The sequence below is a fragment of the Cryptomeria japonica genome, chromosome 10, assembly GCF_030272615.1.
Source record: "Cryptomeria japonica chromosome 10, Sugi_1.0, whole genome shotgun sequence".
NCBI lineage: Eukaryota > Viridiplantae > Streptophyta > Pinopsida > Cupressales > Cupressaceae > Cryptomeria > Cryptomeria japonica.
In genome coordinates, this window is record NC_081414.1 from 95,108,280 (window position 1) to 95,129,419 (window position 21,140).

Here is a 21,140-nt window from a genome sequence, read left to right on the forward strand (position 1 = left end):
ATTTATGTGTACAAAAAAAGGGTACATCCACAAGCACAAAGGCATGTGGGAGGGTAGCGCGAGGAAGGAAGGAACAGAGCAAGGAAGTCAACGGGAGATGCCGGTTGTGGTATTGGATAGTAGGGCAGGATCGAATCATTAGACAAGGTGGATAGACCAGCGATCCCTCGCTTTGTAATAGGAGCTAATAGAATCTCGCTTGGCTCGTGCATGGAATACATAAAATGTAGGAGGAGGCCCAATTTTTTGTCGTCTCGACAATATAGGAAGAATCACTCGACAAGGCATTGGAGGGGCCGTATAAAAGGAAAACAAAGCTTTGGAAGCATTAGATCGAATACAGGGGTGCAAAAATCGTTGGGAAGAAAGGCAATAGTCTTTCCTAAGAAAACCCTAATGATGCAAGGCTTAAGGAAAGAGCTTTTTTCGCCAAATGGGTTGGCAACAACTAAGCAAATTCCAAGATTATCAATTGGTGGAAGGAGCAATGGGGGGAAGGAATGAAAGCATGCTGGTTGGCTAATGGATTTTTCATGATTGAGTGTTACTCGCAAGAGCAAAAGAAAGAGATCATGAGTGGAGGCCCGATTATGATGGACGATGTAGGGTTCTTCATTAAAGACTACAAAAAGGCTCTTTGATCCGTTCAAACCAAAAATAGGATTAACCCCAAGTTGGCCTAAAGCCTACCAAATATTGGAAACCAGAAGCCCTAAGACGCATTAGAGAAGAACTATAGTGTAGCAATGGGGAAGAATAGATCCTTTGCCAGGATATGCATGACTTGGATGGAGGATGTTGGGAAGAGTTGGAGACTCTGGCGAAGACCGAGACATGGATTTAGAAAATCATAATTGAAAAGCCTATAGCGAAAACAGATTCATCCCATTACAGACTGGACAAAGATGAAATCCCAGACAACAAAGAGGCTTCGAATGACAAGATCATGAATAACAAGGGAAAGTCAATTTTGACCTATATAGGGTGTTCTCTAACTAAATCTCTAGCTGCTTTGGACCTTAGGTCGGATTTGGAGGAGCCTCTTCTAGCAAACCTAACTTTCAAAATGTCAAGGGAAGGCGATTTAATGGACAGCGCTGATCCTTTGAAAGTAGACAGTTGCGGTTGGATCAAGGAGTTAAACACAAAAAACTACACGAGATCAAAGAAGATAGCATCCAAGTTTGAGTCTCTCACTATACTATTATGTCCAATAAACAATGATATAGCAAGAAAGCCATCCATAGTCCATGAGGAAGCGAAAAAGTATAGGTGTGTAGTTATTGAGGAATGTGGTTCCTAGAAAGTTGTTTTAGGAGAGGAGATTGTTCTTCAGGATCTCAGGGCAAGAGATTCAAATCTAGCAATGGACTTGTTTGGTATTACTAATCAACAACGGCTAGATGGTGAAAGTGCATATTGGTCCTCTTGTGACCTATTTCACACATCTCCCCATCGCAGATGGGGACCCCCTGTTTTTGTTTTTTAGGGTTTTGTCCTAGCTCTGCAGTTTCATAAATCCATTTTCTTAGGGAGTTTTGAGTTAGAGTTTTGAGGTCATCCCAAGCCAAATAGAGAAATCATGCTCAGATTTGTGTTTGAACGTTGTCAAAGTGCTTAGAAGCTTTTAAGGATGAAGATCGCAATTGCTTTGAGTCATTTCTGACAACTTTCTATTTTTAGGAATTTCTGCTTTTTTGCTTTTTGCTTTTTTCTAAAAATAGAAAGTTTGATTTTTTGGCACTTTGGGCACATTCCAAGAAGCAACTTTTTTGGCATGCTTTTTACTTTTTTCGCTTTTTTCTTTTTCCTACTTTTTTGAAAGTAGAACCTGGATTTTGTTCCTCATGTCATTTAATCACTACCCATGATGTCGGATTCGAAAAAAAATTTGCCTCTATGTACAAAAAGCAGGGTTATGTTTTTCTGCTTTTTTTTGAGATTAGGGTTTTGATCCTTAGGCCATATCATTACTACCCATGTTGTAAAAAGCAAGATGGAAACTCTAATTAGGGTTTTGTTCCAGAAGATTAGCCATATGATCAGTGCCCATGTCCTCAGATTTGAAAAATTACGTCTTTAAGTGCAAAAAGCAAAGTAAAACCCTAATTAGGGTTTTGTTCTAGATAGTCCAAATATGGACATGGCAGGTTATAACAGCAGCATGGAAGATCAAAATTCATGGTATAAAGGACAAATTCGCCCAAGGAGAGGAATGGCAGACAAAGGTTGAAGTTCGCCTTGCCTAGAAGCATGGAAGATGGCACACCAACAAAGATGTCCAAGCTCCTCTCAAGTCCCCCTAGGCAAGAAGCAAAGTTGGCATGCACATGGCAAACTCCTACCTTTAGTTAGCCAACTCATGGCAGAGGTTAATCAAACTCCTACCTTTGGTTAAGGTCAAGAAACAAAGATGGCAACCAAACTCCAAAGTTCGCCCTTGGCTAATGCACTCTCAAGTCTGCCCATGATAAAGTGGCAAGGGATTGATAAAGTCCACCTTGGATGAATGGCATTAGATGATCCAAGTCTGCCCTTGTCTAAGGCAAGCACAAGCTAAAGTCCGCCTTGGATAAAACATGGCACAAAGAAGTACAATGTTTGCCCATGCTAGTGTGGAAAGGGATTGTCAAAGTCTGCCCTCTAGGAGGAAGGTTAAAGGAAACATAAATTGGCTAGACACCTCCAAAGTCCGCCCTATACACATGATGAGATTAAGTTGGCAAGAGACATATCCAAGTTCGCTCAAGTTGATAAAGCAACATGGCAAAGAAAGGATGAAGTCCGCCCTATGAAGGATAGCACAAAAGAGACATGGCAAGGTGTCCTCAAGGTCCGCCTAAGACATAACATACAAGATGTCCAATGCACTTCAAACTCTGCCCTACCTTGGCTATACAACTCCAAAGTCCGCCCATGGCCAAGAACACTCAAAGTCTACCTAGGTTGAGGATGGCACAACTCTCTCCAAGTTCGCCCTTTTAATGGATGTCCAAACTTCTCCAAAGTCCACTAGGCATGTATAAAGAATGGCAAAGACTATCCAAAGTCCGCCTAGGCATAAAGGATATGTGCCAAAGAAGTCTAAACTCCGCCCATGAGATGAAAAGCAAATATTAAAACAAGGATGGCATGATAACTTCAAAATCCGCCCATGACTAAAGGCTCTCCAAGGTCGCCTGGATAATGAAGTAAAATACAAGTTGATCAAAGTGAAGATGGCATGACTTCTTCTAGGTCCGCCAAGAGCAAACACAAGTTGTCTAAAGGTGCTAGAGACAAGGCTTGGAAGTATGACTTTTAAGGACTGGAACCTGGGTTGGTAATATGCATTAAATGTGAAAAACTATTTCATGGAGGCATAAACCGGCTCAAATATCACCTTGCAAGCATTAGTAAGCATGATGCTAGGGGTTGTCCTGGGGCCACAAAGGAGGTAAAAAGAGAAATCAATACCTTACTTGCAGCTGAAGAAGAGAAAAAGTTGAAAAGGGAGAGGGCAAAACTAGCCATGAGAGCATTCATAGCTGAATCTCAAGGTGCTCCAATCGACCTTGAAGAAGAAGCAACACTTTAGGGTATAGTGAGCTCTCTTTGTGGCCCACGTATCCACAAATCCAACACTGCCTCAACCATCACTACTTCTAGGAGAGTACCAACTGCACCACCATCGGTGTCGCAATCTATAGGTGATTATTTTACGCACAGGAACGCACCTAGAGCACAGCCATCATTAGAGGCAACTTGGTGGAATAGGGAGGTGCATGAGCAAATAGACATTGCATGTGTTAATTTTTGGTACTTCAACAACATCCCATTCAATGTGGCAGACAATCCTTATTGGCTTAATTCGGTTACGGCATCAACAGTTTCGAGAAAAGGATACAAGGCCCTTCTCACAAGGACTTGGGTGGGAGGTTAGTAACTTAGTCCACTTGTTTTAATTTTTAAATGTTTTTCTTGTCTTTTTTATCAAAATTGGGTACTAAGACTAAATTTCACTTCATACTTCCAGGTTGCTCACAAATGCAGCTGATAAGGCAAGGCAAGTGGTGGAAGACCAAAATGGAAAAAATATGGCTGCACTATTGTTTCCGATGGGTGGACAAATGGCAAAAACCGCACCATCATTAATTTTTTGGTTGCTTGAAAGAATGATGTGGTTTTCTTAAAATTCGTGGATGCCTCTGATAATGTTAAAGCAAATTGTCATGGAGGTGGGAGTTGAAAATATGGTGCAAATTATAACGGATTATATAGCAGCATATGTGGCAGTGGGTAGAATCCTCCAAGAGAAACAACCCCCTCTTTTTTGGACACCTTGTGCAATGCATGTCCTTAACCTTCTTTTGGAGGACATAGGAAAACTTGATGGGGTGACACCAGTTGTAGAAGATGCAAGGAGGATCACAAAATACATCTACAACCACCCTTGAGTTCTTTACTTGATGAGAGAACACACCCAAGAGAAAGAGTTGGTAAGAGTGGGTGTCACAAGGTTTGCAACAATTTTCTTAACATTGAAAAGCATTCTTGGTGCATTTACGGCTTTGGAACAAATGTTTGTGAGTCAAGCATGGCTAGACTCAGCTTATTCAAAGAAGCCTGAAGAAGAGGGTGTTGCATGCATAGTCTTCAACAACCTATTTGCACAAAGAGTTGCAAAGATTGTGAAGGGTAACTTGAATATTTAATTTCTTTTGATTCAAGTCTCTCATTATTAATTTGTAACTTTAATGACTAATCTTCTTGTAATTTGTATTTTTCAATTGTAGGTGTCGGAGCCCTTGGTTAGAGTTCTCCACTTGGTAGATGGAGATCAAAACCCAATAGGGTATGTTTATGAGACATGGATAGGACCAAGGAGTCTATCAAAAATTACTTAAAGAAGGAAAGCCTCAAATTTGATCCTATCTGGGAAATTATTGATAGGAGGTGGAACAATCAACTCCACCAACCCATTCATGTAGCAAGATACTTCCTCAACCCTTGTTTTAAGTTCAAGGATTCCTACTCAGATCCCAATGGAGAGGTCATGGAGGGCCTCACTACATGCATTTAGAGGATGATACTTGAGGTTGAGGTGAGAGACCTCGTTGTTGCCAAATTCCAAATTTACGAGGAAGCAAGCCATAAACTATTCTCTTTAGAGCTAGCCAAGAGAGGAAGAACCACTCAAACTCCAGGTATAATATTTGGAGTCTTTCACATGTATCTTACAAGCTGAAAATTTCAAATTTACAAGTATACAAGTTTGCAAGTTACAAGTATACAAGTTTGCAAGTTTGCAAGATATGTTTTCGCTTTGCTTTCTAACTCTTCAATATTTTATTTTGCAGATGCTTGGTGGCGAAGTTGGGGTGGTGTTAACGTGTCTAAAATCGCTGAACTTGCGACTTCATCCGGCCAACGCAGAGTAGAATGAACTCGCTGAGTATCCTATCCTCTCTTGAGATAAGGAAATCCCTAATGCTGTTATGTTGATCAAAGGGGATGACCTCAGGGTTTTGATTGTCAGGTCTTGACTGCGGGATTACTCAGTGATTGATGTGATTTGCTGGGAGCACAAGGGGACTTACGATTGCAATGAGGTGGTCTGTTGTGATTCTCAGACTAGGAAATAAAATCAAAAGGGAAGGGATAGGAGATCTAAAACTAACAACACGGGTATGCGGGTAGACGGATTCAACATAACCAATTCCTGCTTGGCCAGAATAGCTCACAACCTTGCAGGAACGGTGCAATCTTCAAGGGGACTCAGAAGATTTTCAAACTGCAAACGCACGGCTAAGCACCCAATTCTGGTGCAGCTCAGACGAACACCTGCAATTGAACTAAGCACAATCAAAGGCTCAGGTTAACCATACAAAAGGATACACAATCAGTATATCCTCAATGGTATGAGCCTGAATCTATCAAATACCTGCACACCCAAAACAGAAAGATCTATCTAAAATGCTGAAAGAAACCATGCAAACAGGATGAAAACAAGACAATAAACACCAAATCAATGTCTATATATTGATTTCAGTTGCCTATTACAACAATTTCTGCAGCATCCCTATGCTACTGCTAAGATCTAACCTATTCTAACTTCTAAAATCTAACTCTCACCAAAGTCTAACTATCTAACAAAAATATCTAACTCTTTACAAAAGAAAGGCTTCTACCTTTTACAGATTTTACAATATTGAATAAAAGGCTAGGATTGACTGCATCCAAGGGCTGCAACCTGCCATCCAAAAGCTGGCAGCTTTAACCCATGCTCATTAAACTCTCAGTCATCCATTCAACCACAATCCCAACTACCTGCCACTATTTGGCTTTAGTTCGGTCAATCTAGCAATTAGACATAACTGTCCACAAAAATATCTTGCGCGGGACCCATAGGCAGTTTTAGAATAAAATAGTTTTAGTTTACAGAAACTAAACTTTTGGAATTAAATCCAGCTGTGCTCTTTTCCTGAGAACGCATGGTTGTTGCATTCGGAGTGTTCTTCGGTCTTTGGTTCCGGTAGTGGACTTTAACTTGTTGCCCGAGTGGCACGCTTCCCAATGCTCGGTTGCTCTCGCGTTCCCGCAATGTGTTCCTGCATCCTATTCTTCAACGTTCAATGCCTAGCTCCTTGACATTTCAGGCCTTCTCCTGGTTCTTCGATGACGTCCTGCAACCTGCAAACAACAATTTCATTTTAATAAATCAATTTGGAAAATTAAATAATTTAACTTAACAAATATTAAATTTTAACACCTGGCTCGAGAAGCTCGTTGTGAGATGTATCTTATTAAATGTTTTCACTTTTTCCTCTAGGAATTCAGGACTTTAGGCAAGTTGAAAGATTTGTTTTGAGGCTACTTCTTTTGAATTCATTAGGGTTTTAGGATTAAATTGTGTGGGTTCCCACTTGGTTGACCTCTTGGCAAAATTCGACTCTTTAGCCAAATTGTGAATGCTTTTAAAATACCTTTCCCCTCTACCTGGCAAAGTTCGGATTTAATAGGTGAAATTCAAGTTTATTCAAAATCACGATGCTTGCCCAATCAATTTCGGGCCGTAGGGGCCTTTAGGGAAAATTGCACGACTTAGGGTTTTGATTTTCGGCCCAAAGAAGTGTTTGCGTGATTTTATATCTTTCACTGCATTTTCGGCTTATGAGGTTATTTTGCAAACTTTAAAACTTTCACCCTTTGCCAACCTCAGGGTTATAGAGTCTTTTGAAAACTTAAAAATTTCACCCTTTGCGAAATTCAGCGGACTGTGAACTTTATGCAAACTTAGAACATCGCGATTTCGCCTCAGTCGCCGAACTTCGGCGATTTTAGCTCCTTTTCAAACTTTAAACTTTGCAATTTACGCCTTATTGGCGAATTTCGGCGGATTGAAAGTGATTGCAAGGTTTATAACTTTCGCGATTTCCCAGGGATGCTGAACTTCGGCATTTCGGCATGGTTTGAAAGCTTTACGAAAATAGAAAACTCCACGCTTTCACGCTACATGCGAATTTCGGGAATTTTAGGTGGTTTGCAAACTTTGGCATTTTCAAGGGGTTTTTCAAACTTTGGAACCTTTCGCATTTTCCCCTCATTGTGCGAACTTCGGCGCTTGGAGGCATTTTGCCAACTTCGGCATTTTAAGAGCTTTTGCAAGTTTCAAAAAAAATCGCGATTTTCCCTTGTATCTTGAATTTCGACTATTTGGGATGCTTTGAAAACTTCGGCACTTTTCAATGTTTTGTAAACTTTATTTATTTTTTTAATTTTTGTGCCTCTACCTCACATTTTCGGCATTTTCAATTTTCGGCCTTTAAGGCCATTTTGCAAAATTTAAAGTTAAAACGCTTTACCTGTCATCTTCCTCCTATGCGATTTTTGGCAGTTGAGCCGCTTTTGCAAGTTTCGGGTGGATTGGGGATCTCGCAAGTTTTAGGAAAGCCTTGAATGATTTTCGAGCAAATGGCGTATTTGCTAATTTTCAACTTCTGGAGTTTCGCGAACTTGAAGACTATGGACGATTTGATTTTAGCCATAGCAAACTCGGGTGATTTGGCTTTGAGGTATGAAAGGTGTTTGCAGAAGCATCCATTTCTCCCGCACAGGCAGACAAAATTTAGGGGGTCCCCTGTCAACTAACGGGGTGTGTGAGCGAGCACAACAGGTGGAAATACCCCAAATTTCCAAAAATTTTGCCCTTCAAATCTTATGTCAGCCTTGTAGTTCATCCAATTGAGTGCAATTAGAGCTTGTTCGAGGAAGAAAAGGACCAAGTTAGCTCAAAAACGCCTCAATGACCTTGTGCAATATAATCTTTGGTTGCGCACAAGAAAGGTGGAGGAAACACCAGCTGGTCCAATTGATTTGGATGATATAGATGCTTATAGTGATTGGACATCACAAGAGTAGCTTCCATTGTTTACTGAGGATGACATCTATGATTTGGAGAGACACGCTATGGAAGAGGACGGGGGTTGATTTAGATTCACACTAGATGACATTGAGGAGGATTAGGATGATGGAGTCATTGCCAGTGCCAAGAGCAGCTAGAGCTAAAACCAAGATGGAGGTTGAGCGACAACCAATCGTGCCAAGCGAGGAGGCATAGCCACAGTGGACTCCTAGGACTAGACCCTCCAGCTCTACCTCTCTCCTAGCTTTTAGTAGAGCTAGGAAGAGGAAGATGCAATTGCATTGATATATTTACTTTTAGTTTTACAAAAAAAATTCACTATTTTACTTCCAGCCATCAACATTCCACATGAGGATGCGATTTTGTACCCAATTTGCATTTAAATCAATTAAATATAGCTAGACTCAGCTTGTTTCTTTTGTGTACTCATTTATTGACTCATTGGATGCATCTCCTCATTGAATTTTGCCAAAAAAAATGCATTTCTAATTAAATTTAAGCAATTTTTTATGTTGCCGAGTTTTTTGTCGAGTTTTCACCTCGTTTTTTTCAAGCCTTGGCGAGTTTTCGCTTTTGGCAAGTAGTTCAACTATGTATATAGGTATTGTACATCACATCAAGATATACAAGCATACATACATACATATAAAGTTTCAAGTATATTGCATGTCAATTATTAGTTTACAGTCATATTAAAGTCAAGGCTAGAGGTTAGTACTTAGTATATTTATACACATGACTTGCTGTAGTATCCTAACTTGCATATCCTTGCAATTTCACCTATATTTTTGTGTCCACTTTAGTGAACATTACCTTAGCATTTGTGTGGGCTAATTTCAGCCCTTGCATCAGCCTTTTTCCCCTCAAGATGCTCAATATTCTTTTTAGCAACTACCAATTTGTGTCAATTTTGCATTAACCTGATGTTTCTCTTGTCACCTACCGTTTTTTAGTGTGATTTGTCTAGACACTAGCACCTAGTGTGGACATCCCTGCATAGTGCTAGTGTCCTGTAATATTTATTGTTCAAAGGTTGATCTGAGCATTTCACCACTTGTCACATGCTCGGGTCAATGGAAATGGCTCAAAATGACTCGTCATGGCTCACCAACCTCTTTCTTTCCCTCCTCTTCTCATTTGTAAACATATTCATTTATTCTAGCAAACTCTCTTGGATCTCTCTCTCACACTTGCACTCTCAAGCTTGCACAACTATATACAACTCAATACAACACTCTCACAACAATCTCAAAAAGCTATCTTGCTCTCTTAGCTGTCTCAAGCCTATCTGGTAATATCCTTTTAATTATCTTGTATCTTTGAGCATCTTGGGATTTATCAAATCTCTTATCTATCAAATCATTTATTACTTATCTATTTATATTTTATCTATTTATCTATCTAGTTGTTGTGGAGGTGGAAACACCAAAGCAGGGACTTGACTAAGGCAAGTCTCCAAGTAGCCTCCAAACATTTTCCTCTTCTATGTGTGTAGGTAGGCATTCAACCGCAAGGAGGTTTGCATACATTGCTCATTATTTGAATCTTATTGTTTGGTTTATTTCCGTATATTTCTTCTATATAGTGTTTGGTGTTGTGTTTCTCACTTCTGGGTTTTACAGGTGAACTAAATCGACGAGTTGGATCTTCACATTCCAAGTATTTTATGCCACAGTCCATACGAGATGACAATGCTACGTGCGGACTGTGTCACGCTGGTGTCCTTGGTCAGGACGTTCAGATTTGAACAGAACACTCTCTATCATCTACACATTTTATTCAGTTAGTTCGAAAATCATTTTTATTTATCTCTCTTTACATAGTTTCAATAGTTTATTTCTATTTTAAGCATTTTAATTAATTAATCTTATCTAAGTGTATGTGGTGAAATTGATTCTTAAAGGAACTGTGTTTTCCTTTCGCAATCACATTTCCTACGTTACATGTACATTACATCAAGATATATATATATGAAATTTAAAGTATATTGCATGTCAATTATTAAACTAAAGTTGTATTAAAGCCAAGGTTGGGGCATGGATGTTTGCTTTCATAAGACTCTTTTCTTTCTAAGAAGAGACTTCCCATGCAACCTAGTTATTAGATTAAAATTTTAATAGATCATTTTATCAAAGATTGGGTATGGATATCGATCAAAGCATAAAGGAAATTTAAAATATTATTGGTAAATGAAATGCAGGACATCAATAAACACATGGAATCATCATGTCCTGGATTCGCACCATGGTCATCATGCCCTGGAGTGCTCTTGAAAACCCGATGTAAACCCTCCATCTACATTATTTCAACTAACAAAAATGGCAGAAAGACGCCTATCAGTCGCGTGAAGAAGGTTGTGCCCTAGCTAGCATCGCGTGAAGGAGGTCGTGCCCTAGCTAGCAGTCTCATTTCAGAAAGAGGGCTCACATCGTTGAAAAGGGCAGAGTTTTTTAACAGCTTTCTGCAATTTTGCACTGTGATTTTTGGGGTAAAAATCGTTGCCGAGTTTATGCGCAAGTGACTCGCAGCCAACTAGGGTTCGCGAGTCTTTCAAAGATGCGCAGAGTTTTTCATCTATGCCTATGATGAAGAAGTTGATTTCAGTACTCAAAAATGTCCCTACAAATTGTTCTCAAGTGGCCTAATTTGAAGATGAGTAACTTGATGTCCTGTAATTGTCATACAAAACCACTCTAATATCATGTTCATGTGTTATCAGTAAGTGCCCATGTCCATTTTTAGCCCCTTTGGTCAGATCTGATATGTTTTCCAAGTACTAAATTTATAGGTTCTGAGAAAATTCACTGTCAACACCCTAATGTACTTGCTAGGTTAGCTAACTTCAAAGATCAATATTTTGGAGTCAGATGATTTTCATGGCAAACTTATTGTTTCCCACAATTGTCCCCATATTAATATGTTCCTATGTACATTTTAGAGCCCTAGCATCTCGTTTGATATTTTTTCCAAGTCAAAAGCAAATGCAGTTTGTTGAGATTTGTTGTGTGCACAATGTCAAGTTTGTCAGAGAGTTAACTTTGAGAGTTGATATTTTGAAGCTGGGCGATTGTCAAGTGGAATAAATTGATTCTTGTGATTCTTTGAAAGTTCAAAATACTACCTTGCACAATTGCAGAACTTTAGGATTCGATTTGGTATTTTTTCAGAGCCAAAATCAAAAGGAATTTATAAAGGATTGTTGACAGCATTTCCAGAAAGCTTCAGAGAGGTCCACTTTGACTGTTAATATCTTGCAGGAGAAATGGACTTAGGAGACACCCCTTGGCACACATTCTTATTGGAACTAAATGAACTAATCCCCCAAGTTGCAAATTCCTAGGATGATGTTTACTATTTTAACAAAGCGCATGGTTTGTGAGTTTTAGAAGGGTTTTGACTGTTAAATTTGAACCCGAATATAAAATATAATGAACAGAAACTTACAGAAGAAACAACAGAAGCACAAAAATCTTATCCTGGGAAAACCCTCCACCTGAGGGTAAAAAAACCCAGCCACAACAAAGTTGAATTTTATTTAAGAACAAATCTGATACAATGCTTCCACTTCAATAATCAACAGTATGTGCCAATAACTGCTGAAGAATATTGGCTTCTACCAAACATACAACACATGATCCTTCTTCAACATGAAGAGATCATACATCAATCGAACATACAGAGATAATAGGAGGAAATAAATCTGAAGTAGATATAATTCGCAGAAAAACTCTTCCTTCAATAAACACCAATGCAAAAATATATAAAATACTTCTTTTTGAAATACACGGCATTTATCTGTCTTTTTTTTTTACTCCACTCAAACACATACGACTGATATATACAACGCAGCAACAACAGAAAGATGATAATATATTTCGAAGGAAGGAGCAAAAGAATCGCCATAACTCCTCACGGAGGAAATACCAAAGGCCACGCACAGATAAGAAGTATGGTTACATGACCGACACAAGAGAAGGGCGATAACAGTAGAATTCCACATCAGAACAATAACAGCTGCCAGCACACCAAACACACACGAAGCAGCAAAGAGAAAACGCATACGTGAAGAGAAGTTTCGCACAAAGGAAATCGATACTTGCACCAAGTCTATAGTATCAACAACATAGGTGAATAAGAATTCGTGGCTTGAATGAAACACAGGATAGACTCTCTCACAGCTACGGGAACTTCAACATTGACAAGCGCGGTTTCATAAACAGCTAAGTGAGCAACTTTGACTGTTAATGTTTTGTGATTGTGATGACATAATGCAAAATTGTTTGGCAGTCAGATTTCCATAGCATCAATGAGCATGTCCATCAATTCTTGTGGCTTCAGGCACAGATTTGGTCATTTTTTGAAAGCAATTCCAGAGGTTATCCGGCTTGTTTTGAGCAGGATTCAAAAGTGTTAGAAATCAGATTTTATTGAATACCCTTCTTGCCTTGGGTGCATGCAATTGTGGTTTCAGAGCAGATTAGAAGTCAAGTTGTATCAGAACAAAAAAAAATAGGTGAGGCCCGCAATGGGACCCGGCATGCATCATTTTAGGTCTAAGTTGCACTCTTCATTTTATGGTATTGGTCAATGGAAATAGAAGGTAAAATTGGAAATACTTGTATTATTTTTCAAATGATTCAAATACATTTATAAGCCTTCAAGTTCTAGTGTGGGGCCCATGCTTAAGTTTTACATCGCAAATGGTTTGGTTAACAAGACAGCAATTTACAAGTCGATGGACCCCTTGTATCCTTCACGTGGCAAGATTTTTTGTGTTCATCAGCAAATCGAGGGAAAAGAGAAATGGTTCAATCGATATGGCAGTGTTCCATTGATGAGGGTCAAACCTAAGCCACAACGTAAAAACAAAGGTTGTAGGTGCTATCGATGGGTCGATGAAGGATCATATGTGTTCCAACGACAATGTGTAGTCTCATTGATAGGAAATATGGAACCCTAAACACCACATGTGCACAAAATGGATTTGGTGAAGAGACTTTAGAAACTTTCGAGAAAATGCAATTGCAGATGTAAAACCGAATTCTTATAACCGTTGCCAGGAATGTGCACAAAAAGAATATTGCAAATAAGTTCTCAAAATCATCAATTAATAAAGCATTTTGGAATGTCTCCTATCATTGTAAGCTTTTGTTGGTGCTCTACGTGCACACACTCATGACAGTTAGATTTGTTGAGTGGATCCTAAAAAACGCTGCAATTTATGTTATTCACCAAAACATCTATATGAAAGTGTGCAATTGCATCAAAGTGGAGAATTCATGCAAAGCCATTTGTGAACAATAAAAGGTTCAAATATTATAAGAAGATTGACATAGTTTTCAAATGCTTTGCAATGGGCATTAATGTTGTTTTAAAAGGCATTTGAGATTGATCTGGGGTCCTTTTGATATTACAAATCCAATGAAATGTTTGACAAAATTATGTGCAAAACGTTATTCTTATGGGGCCCATTCTCTATTTCCATATGACAAAGATGATAATCATCGGTGAGTTGTGGGAACCAAGGAGGACTTCCGCTGATGTGTATGTGGTCTCTTCAATGGGCCCGGTGTAAAGTGTTTGGTCAACAGGCAATTACCATTGATGGATCGATAGGATGTCGGGATAGTTCTGTCGACCCTTATGTCTCTTCGATGTGAAAGCATAGTTGTGCCCTAAACATGCCACGCAAGGAGAGTATTAGGGCTGCGGAGATTTCAAATAAATGAGTGCAAGGTCTGCAGAAAGTGGATCTGTTGAAAAGGCTTTAGCAGCTTTCAAGCAAACACAAATGGTAGGTGTAAAGCTGCATTCCACAACCTTTCCCAGCATCCTCTTACCCAAGCCAATCTGGAAGCTACGGGATTGCTCACATAATAAGAGCTGCTCATGTTGTATTATGGAATGCAATGATTGCATAGATATGCACAAAACAGATTCGTTAAAAAGGCTTTAGTGGCTTTCAAGCAAATGCAAGTGCAGGTGTAAAACAAAACTTCACAATCTTGCGACCACAATCCCAACCGCACTCAATATGGGAGCCTTCGAACAGGTCATGGATAGCCCTCCCAACATAATGGTAAGGAGGTTTTACAGATGCTATACTTGGAAAATGCTATCGTGGACACACATGCAAAGCATGAAAAGGCATGTGAATAGTATGCACAGTGTCATTTCACAATGAGGAAGTGCACACAAAGTTCATGAATTGTTTGGCCAAATGTCTCAAAGAGATATCATCTCATGGAACTACACAAAATTGATTCATTGAAAAGCCTTTAAAAGTTTTTAAGCAATTACAATTGGCAAGAATAAAGCCAGATGCCATGACCTTTGCCAGCGTTTTTCATGCCCTTGTCAGTGTGGGAATTTCTAAACAAAAAAATTTATATCAAATATTATAGTTGGAAATACTTTTGCAAACATGCATGCAAAATGTGGAATCCCAAATGTCCGGTGGAGTCTCCCACCAAGGGGCTGTCTAAAACTTAATTTCAACGGAGCCTCGAGAGGAATTTTGAGCCTCTCGAGAGCCGGATTTATCATCAGAAATGATATGGGGTCCCTGGTGTGGGCCGATTCTATTAAATTACCCGAAGCCACAAACAACAAGGCCGAGTTTGCCGCCCAGTTGGCGAGTTTGACATTGGTGAAGAAGGGAAGAGAAGCTTAGACATTGAGGGCGACTCAATGAATGTAGTGTGTGCAATTGCCACAGGAAATGCGCCCAATTGGAAGACTAAAATGTGGGTTGATGGGATCAAAGATTTCCTCAGATTTTTTGAGGAGTACACAATAAGGCATGTGTACAAAGAAGCTAACACTACAGAAACTCAGGATGGATAAGAGGAAGGAACTGTTTTTCACAGCCTTTCTATCTATTCGATCTGACAGAAAGATTGATTTGAGTTTCTCGAGGAAAATATGGCAGTGGACAAGATTGAAGTTAGGTCGAAGGCCAACTTGCGGAGGCTTTTAAACAGAGGTAGGGTGATGTTTGGGACACAAAGCAGGTTTTCACATAAGTAGGAGCGATGACAGAATTCTCAAATATCAGTATCCAAGGTGTCGAATGCCAGTGTGGTGATTCAATTGGGGAGGAGATGAAAGCATTGTTTGTAATCGATGGGGACGTGGAGGAGGGAGAGGTCCAAGCTATCTTAGGGGAGAAGATATTGAAAGGCCCTCATGTCCATAATGTTGCTATTTTGGAGAGGTTCACCTACACTATTGCCAAAACTACGGGAGATCATGAAGCGACAAAGAAGGCTGTAGTGAGAATCGTCGCACCCCAATTCAATCAACAAACAGTTGCAACCCTCAAGGAGATGGACATTGCAGCTTTCAAGGGTTTACTGGCAGATGCTTTAAACATTGAAGAGTTGCTGGGAAACAATGATATGTTTGATACAATCATGGTTCTGAGAGATGGTCTCAATAGAAATAATTTGGAGACCTTTGAGCATATGATGTATGTAAATGGGAATATGTTTCCCCCGACACAGATTGAGAGAGCACAGGAAGTCACTGAGGCTATCAGGACCTTGATGTTCTCTCACTGTGGCTCAAATGTAACTTTTCTTTTCTGAATGAATATAATGGTAGCTACCCCTAGGTAGCAATTTGCCCAAAAAAACGTGGAATCCCAGACAAAGGCATGCGAACCATTTGGCAAAATGTGCAATCTGTGATGGAGCCCTGTTGGTTATATGTTTGAATGATTTTGTTTGCTTCTATGATTGGGTGGAATGCCACATTGATGTTACTATAAAAAATATTTACTGGGTTGGCAATGGAGATCTTATTGCAATTGCCAGTGATAATTCGTTCTATATTCTGAAATACAATTATGATGTTGTTTCTACATGTTTGAATATTGTTTGGTGACAGAGATGGGAATTATTAGGAGTTCACACATCAAACAGCACACTACCTTTCAGAATAATTTTCAAGTAATCAAAGGGAGATATATTCATAAAGAAGATACACACTGTTTTGGGGAAGATAATATATTTTTCGTCAAAGGGTGGGATGTTGTTCACGAGAACTTTGGGCTAATAACTGTTTTTACATAAGTGAATATGTTCATGTGGATATGAAATGATTGAAAGTTAATAATAAAGTGATTAGTTATTTTTGTGTCTTTTGGTTTTTGGGTGGGCAGTTGAATAGTTTTTTGTTGGTAACTGAATGTAAATAGTCTGAAAGGCTCCCTTGTTTATAAAAGGGAAATTGGGACTGTATAAGGGGGCTGAAAAAATCTGTATTGGTCGGGGTAAAATAAAAATATTTTAAATAAATGTTGGATGAGAATGTGCAAATTGTGAATGCTTTCCTGAAGCAAGTGTCAACCAGACTTTGAGTTGTTTTCACATTATCATAGAATTGTCTCCAGAATGTGTAATCAGAACCATATGAATTCTAATATCAAGGATGTTTGGGATTTGTCATTACAGCTTCCCTGTAATTTTATTGTTTTGTTCTCTGCTCTTTTCAAAGAGAAGTTAAATATGCTTTGAACAAATAATTGTGATTTTGGTTAAATAATATGGATTGGTAAGTAGAATTCTATGGTTACACAAGAGGGTTTGTTGGTGTAAAGCGTCAACACAAAAAAAACTACTGGTTAGATGTTAATTATTGAAGCAATAATTTCATGGTCTCTGATAGTTGACTCCATACCCAAAGATAGGCACCGGTCTGATGCATATTCAGAAATCATTCAAATTGAAATCTTTTTTCATTTCTTGTTGTAGGATGTAGGGTTAGATTAGAATCCACTCCCAAGTGCTGATTAATTGTTCAATAGACCAAGAATTGAGCCAGTTCGAGGTTAAGATCAAAATTCCTTGACATATTTTTGCTGGAGATTTCTGCTTAATGTACAATATCTACAGCAGTTTGTGTTAAGTCTTTTGATATTGTAAGGTTTACCCACCTCAATCTAGCAGAGCCAGAAATGCAGGAGAAGTCAATCATTTTTAATTTTTTAGGATTGATTCTCATTCATTGGCCAAATCCACCCCAAGTCTGAACATAAGAAAGTGGCTCATCTTTAGGATTCGGTGGATCTGTTGATTTGGGAACCAATAGATTGACGACTCTGCTAGGGAGACAAGTGAACAATCCATTTGGGGAGAGTCTACAAGTTAAATGATCTGAAAGCTTGTTTCAGATATAGAAAGAATTGCAGACCTAGAAGTTTTGTTGCAGCATACATATAAAATTGATGAAGCGACTCTATTGTTGGAGAAGACCCAAAAGATTAAAATTTTGTCCTCTTTGAAAGAGGTGGCGACTCTGAGTGGAGAAACCGATAAAGTATGAAAAAGATCAGTTAAGAAGGAAAGAATTGCAACAGCTGTGACGGGTCCAGGTATTTTATATTTTCAGTTTTGAATAAAGTAAAGATATATTTGAAAATTCTTTGTCAAAAGTGTTAGATGATTCCCTATCAAGTGATTTAGCACTAAGAAAAAGGGAAAATGGTGCAGTGTTAACAAGAAGCATGTCTTATGTTCATAAACCATGTACTGTATGAATTCACCTCTTGCCGTAAGGGGAAGTTTGTAAAAGATACCCTGAGATGTATTAATCTGCATATCCATGCATGCTTCAAATGTAGCTATGCTATGTTATCAGCTCCAGCCATGTAACCAAAGAAGTTTCAGTTCTGGAAGGTACAAGGCTCTGAATTTCAGTGGCATCATTGGTTACCCAAACCATATCCCACCGGATATAAATACTAGTATACTTATATTTAAAAAATATATGTAAAATATGCCGAGAGATATCTTATAATAGAAGAGAATCATCTGTAAAATAAATTCTTCTAAAATACTAAACACCAAGAATACAAATCCATTAAAGTCCTGCATGCAAAAAATGGTGAATCTAGGTGGAGACAAGTCGCGAGTGTTCTATTTTATTTGGAGTAATAAAATAACACCTCCACAAAAGCTGAAAAGTGGCATATTTCATGCATTTACCTTGTCATTTGCATGTCCAATTTATTCAAAAATGGATTTTTATTTACGGACACTTTGATGTCATTGTAGATGCCTCTCGGCATTACCAATAGTCGGTGGTTCAAAGAATGAGTCAGCAGACAAACATTTGCAACGGTTCAGTGATATAATTGATGATTATGAGATTGACTTTGAGGATGTGATCATGTGGCTTTTCGACGTTTCATGCAATCCTCGAGGATAATGCATGAGAGTGGTTTTCAGATTTACAACCATGTTCTACTAGCTCATGGAGTGATTTCAAATCAGCTTTCATTGATCAATTTGGTGAAAGAATTGTTGAATCATTAGTGTGCAGAGAGTTCATGGACATTCACATTGGAGAAAATGAACTAGTTCCGGCCTTTAACCTCAGATTCATGAAGGCGTTGAAAAAAATTCCTGAAGACATCAGACCTTCTGATGCAATGGCTTTATGTGTTTACCTGAGTGCCTTACATAAAAAGATGAGCTACAGATTGCAAAGTGAGAACCCAGAAACTTTGCATGAGGCCTTCGAAATTGCCATGATTATTGAAAAGGTATTGAGTATGGAGTGAGCATGAACCTCAAGCCGGTAAGCAAAGCCTCCCATGCAAGCAAACAATAAAATCAAGAGGTTTGTAATGATGTCCCAAATTATGTCCCAAATTATTATCAGTTGGCTGCCCCAGCTTATGCTTTGTCCCATGATGCTGGTTATGTCTCTTCTAATATAAAATTTGAGCCAAAGAATGAAGCAGTTAGTATAGATGGAAGGAATGTGCTTCAAACTGAAGTTATACCTTGCAAGGTGTACATATATGAATATGGCTTCTCAAATGAATGCGAGCTTGCTGTCCCTAGTCAAAGATCATCCATCAATACGAATCAGATTGAGCCCGAAGTTTCTTATCAGCAAAATGCAAGCATTGTTGATCCAATGGCCAATGTTCAGACTTTGTATCACATAAGGAGGTATGCGGGAGAGTCGGGATGCTCTTAGTTTGCAAGATTTCTAGATGCTTTGTTGAAGATCCCTGATGATTTCAAACCTCGTGAGGTTGAATTCATTGATTTGTTTATTGAAATATATGATTCAAATTTGAGGCCATTGCCTGAAAGGTTAAAGCCACATAGCATTGCCCATGTTCTTGATTGGGTAATCATTGTTGAAAGTGTAAAGTGTCATGACGCAAGAGATATACCATCTCCAAGTGTTGGTCATGTTGATTCTGCTATTACAGATGAACAAAATGATGATACAATGCAAATAGAAGAGATGAATATGTTTCAAAAGGAGATGGCATCTGAAGATAGTGAAAGCATATTTATGATCAGCAGATAGAAGAGGTATGTGAATCTGAAAGTGGTTTTCAAATTTTTTGCATTACATCACAAGAGCTAGACGACAAAAAAAATAACAAAACAAAATTCCACAAACCCTTCCGAAAGAAACCACCACCATCTTCAGAACAACCTCATAAATATGATAACATAAATTGAAATTCAGAACAAAAAATTAACATCGAACTGACAAAATACAAAATCCGCATCGAACAACCTTATCCAGAAAATAATAATTAATTGCAAATTATAATATAATATTCTGATAAAGCACGAAAAGAAGAGCACAGAAGAGAAGAACAAAAAACTTACATTAATGGAAACTTGGACCTGAAAAACCCTCACGAGCGGAATATCGTATTTAAATCGAGTTGATAACGTGGGAAAGTCTAGAAGCAACCTTAGCAACTAGGGCACCTGCGAGTACCGTTTGCATGAAAGTTTCTAAGTCTGTTCAATAGACCCATTTTGCGCAGCTATTTGGCAATCAATTATCTTTTGTAGCATTCAGCACCAACAGTTCATGCATTGTCTATGGCTTCACATTTTGTAGACAAGCCTTGGTAGGGGCGTGGGAGAGTTTGGCGTCCCTTAGATCATGGCGGCCCTTCAACCTACTCGCAGCTGTGAAGGCACAAAAATGTATACATGTGTTGGAGATGTAAGGAATTCGTGAACTGAAGAATTCTGTAACAGTTTAAACGCTCAATAGAATGCTGAAAGGAGACCGTTTGAATAATTTCGGGGTTTCAGAGAGTTCGTAAACCTGTGAAGTGTCCGAAAAATAATGCAGTTCAAGAATTGTGCATATTTTTTAACTTAAAAAAAGTCATGAAATGTCCAGATTTTGAAGGGTTCGCGAACCCTTCAAATCTCAAAAGAAATAATATTTTAATGATTAGAGACTTCAATAAACTTTAAATTAGTGTCTATATTTTTTCTTAACTCTTTATTAAACTTTAAATTAGTGTCATAAATTATATACAAAATATGGAGAGATATCTTTGTCAATTTCTGAGCTGTGTCATAAATATGAACTCATGACATTGGACGTTTCTTTTTAAAACCTCGATCCACATTAATTAAATATTTGTTAATTTTTTTCTTTTCAATATTTGAAATATTTTTAAGATAATTCAAATATATTTTAGGATAAAATTAAATTGAAATATAATTTTTAGTTTTGTATGGAGAATTTTTCACAAGTTATTTTAGCTATTTTATAGGAAGCATAAATCTTAGGTTGAAGCCTTTTTGATTAAGAGTGAGGATTGAGGGATAGGTGGTAGACTTATTAAGAAATGTTCAACTTCACCAACAAACCAAGGGCTCGTTGACAAAAATAATGATAAATTTAAACAAAAAATGATTTAACTTTGATTGAAAATATTTTCAAACATTTT

At 38.4% G+C, this 21,140-nt stretch overlaps 1 protein-coding gene across 2 annotated transcripts in view; it reads right to left on the reverse strand.

The window, feature by feature from the left end:
- Positions 1-20,575, reverse strand: part of LOC131052623 (uncharacterized) — a 124,182-nt gene extending 103,607 nt beyond the window's left edge. For both annotated transcript variants that reach the window (XM_059212038.1, XM_059212039.1), the window contains exon 1: positions 20,050-20,575. The gene's annotated coding sequence lies outside the window, so the exon portion shown is untranslated. The remainder of the gene's footprint in view (positions 1-20,049) is intronic.
- Positions 20,576-21,140: the final 565 nt, after the last annotated feature.